General features: G+C 33.8%; 1 non-coding gene across 1 annotated transcript; it reads right to left on the bottom strand.

Moving 5' to 3' along the window:
• Positions 1–1,940: 1,940 nt before the first annotated feature.
• On the bottom strand, positions 1,941–2,048 carry LOC148553685 (small nucleolar RNA R71). Its single transcript, XR_015893820.1, has one exon. It is a non-coding gene; the product is annotated as a small nucleolar RNA R71 (small nucleolar RNA).
• Positions 2,049–3,021: the final 973 nt, after the last annotated feature.

Genomic DNA, 3,021 nt, shown 5'->3' with positions numbered 1-3,021 from the left:
TGTTTTAGCTTGACTGGCCATAAAGCCATGTCTAATTCCCAGGATTTTGATTGAGGACTATGAATTCATTACTTCCTTTTTCCCATATGTTTTCAAAAAAATTATACAAAAATCCAAAAAAAATTAGAAAATCATAAAAATCAAAAAAATATTTTTTGTGTTCTTGTTTGAGTCTTGAGTCATGTTATAAGTTTGGTGTCAATTGCATGTGCATCTTGCATTTTTTTTCGAAAATTTCATGCATTCATGGTGTTCTTCATGATCTTCAAGTTGTTCTTGGTAAGTCTTCTTGTTTGATCTTGATGATTTTTTGTTTTGTGTCTTTTCATGTTTATCATATGCATTCTTGAATTCTTAGTGCGTAAGCATTAAAGAATTCTAAGTTTGGTGTCTTGCATGTTTTCTTTGCATTAAAATTTTTCAAAATTATGTTCTTGATGTTCATCTTGACATTCATAGTGTTCTTGGTGTTCATCTTGACATTCATAGCATTCTTGCATACATCACATGTTTTGATCTAAAAATTTCATGCATTGCATACTTTTCATGTTTTTCATAAAAATTTCAAAAATCAAAAAATTATCTTCCCCTTTTTCTCTCATCAAATTCGAAAATTTGAGTTGACTTTTTCAAAAATTTTTAAAATCAAGTTGTTTCTTATGAGTCAAATCAAATTTTCAATTTGAAAATCTTATCTTTTTCAAAATCTTTTTCAAAATTCAAAATCTTTTTCAAAATTCATGATTATTTTTGAAAATTCCAAAAAAATAATTTTCAAAAACCTTTTTCTTATTTCATATCATAATTTTCGAAAATAACATAATCAATTAAAGTTTTGATTCAAAAATTTGAAGTTTGTTACTTGCTTGTTAAGAAAGATTCAAACTTTAAGCTCTAGAATCATATCTTGTGATTTCTTATGAATCAAGTCATTAATTGTGATTTTAAAAATCAAATCTTTTTCAAAAACTAATTTCTATCATATCTTTTCAAAAAAAATATCTTCTTATCTTATCTTTTTCAAAATTTGATTTCAAAATATCTTCTCTAACTTCCCAACTTCTTATCTTTTCAAATTTGTTTCAACTAACTAACTAACTTTTTGTTTGTTTCTTAACTTTTTCAAAACTACCTAACTAACTCTCTCTCTCTAATTTTCGAAAATATCTTCCCTCTTTTTCAAAAATTTCTTTTTTATTAACTAATTATTTTTATTTTTTATAAAAAAAAATTTCGAAAAAAATACTAACCTTTTTCAAAAACTATTTTCAAAAATCACTAACTCTTTTTCAAAAATTATTTTCGAAAATTCTCTTCTCTCTCATCTCTTTCTATTTTTTTATTCATCTACTAACATCTCTCCCTCATTCAAAAAAAAAAAAGGGGATCTCTATTATTATTATTTTTCTGTGCCTTCTTCTTTGTCATATGAGCAGGAGCAAGGACAAGAATATTCTTGTTGAAGCAGATCCAGAACCTAAAAGGACTCTGAATTACAACTAACCAGTAAGCACCTGTTAGGAATTTTCAAACAAGAAGAGGAGATGGCAGCCGAAAATAATAATAATGCAAGGAGGATGCTTGGTGACTTTACTGCACCTAATTCTAATTTACATGGAAGAAGCATCTCCATTCCTGCCATTGGAGCAAACAACTTTGAGCTGAAACCTCAATTAGTTTCTCTGATGCAGCAGAACTGCAAGTTTCATGGACTTCCATCTGAAGATCCTTTTCAATTCTTAACTGAATTCTTGTAGATATGTGATACTGTTAAGACTAATGGAGTAGATCCTGAAGTCTACAGGCTCATGCTTTTCCCTTTTGCTGTAAGAGACAGAGCTAGATTATGGTTGGATTCTCAACCCAAAGACAGCCTGAACTCTTGGGATAAGCTGGTCACGGCTTTCTTAGCCAAGTACTTTCCTCCTCAAAAGCTGAGCAAGCTTAGAGCTGATGTTCAAACCTTCAGACAGAAAGAAGGTGAATCTCTCTATGAAGCTTGGGAAAGATACAAACAGTTGACCAAAAAGTGTCCTTCTGACATGCTTTCAGAATGGACCATCCTGGATATATTCTATGATGGTTTATCTGAGCTATCAAAGATGTCACTGGACACTTCTGCAGGTGGATCCATTCACCTAAAGAAAACGCCTGCAGAAGCTCAAGAACTCATTGACATGGTTGCTAATAACCAGTTCATGTACACTTCTGAAAGGAATCCTGTGAATAATGGGACACCTATGAAGAAGGGAGTTCTTGAAGTTGATACTCTGAATGCCATATTGGCTCAGAATAAAATATTGACTCAGCAAGTCAATATGATTTCTCAGAGTCTGCATGGAATGCAAGCTGCATCCAACAGTACTCAAGAGGCATCTTCTGAAGAAGAAGCCTATGATCCTGAGAACCCTGCAATAGCAGAGGTGAACTACTTAGGTGAACCTTATGGAAACACCTATAACTCAACATGGAGAAATCATCCAAATTTCTCATGGAAGGATCAAAAGCCCCAACAAGGCTTTAATAATGGTGGAAGAAACAGGTTTAGCAATAGCAAGCCTTTTCCATCATCAACTCAGCAACAGACAGAGAACTCTGAACAAAATGCTTCTAATTTAGCAAATTTAGTCTCTGATCTATCTAAGGCCACTGTAAGTTTCATGAATGAAACAAGGTCTTCCATTAGAAATCTAGAAGCACAAGTGGGCCAGCTGAGTAAAAGGATCACTGAAATCCCTCCTAGTACTCTCCCAAGCAATACAGAAGAGAACCCAAAAGGAGAGTGCAAGGCCATTGACATAAGAGCCATGGCCGAACCTGTGAGGAGAGGAGAGGACGTGAATCCCAAGGAGGAAGACCTCCTGGGACGTCCAGTGATCAATAAGGAGCTTCCCTCTGGGAAATCAAAGGACTCTGAGGCTCATCTAGAGACTATAGAGATCCCATTGAACCTCCTTATGCCCTTCATGAGCTCTGATGAGTACTCCTCTTCTGAAGAGAATGAGGATGTCACTGAAGAGC

This window comes from Arachis ipaensis, chromosome B7 (genome assembly GCF_059453495.1).
Source record: "Arachis ipaensis isolate K30076 ecotype BB chromosome B7, ASM5945349v1, whole genome shotgun sequence".
Lineage (NCBI taxonomy): Eukaryota > Viridiplantae > Streptophyta > Magnoliopsida > Fabales > Fabaceae > Arachis > Arachis ipaensis.
This window is presented reverse-complemented; position numbering and strand designations above follow the sequence as displayed.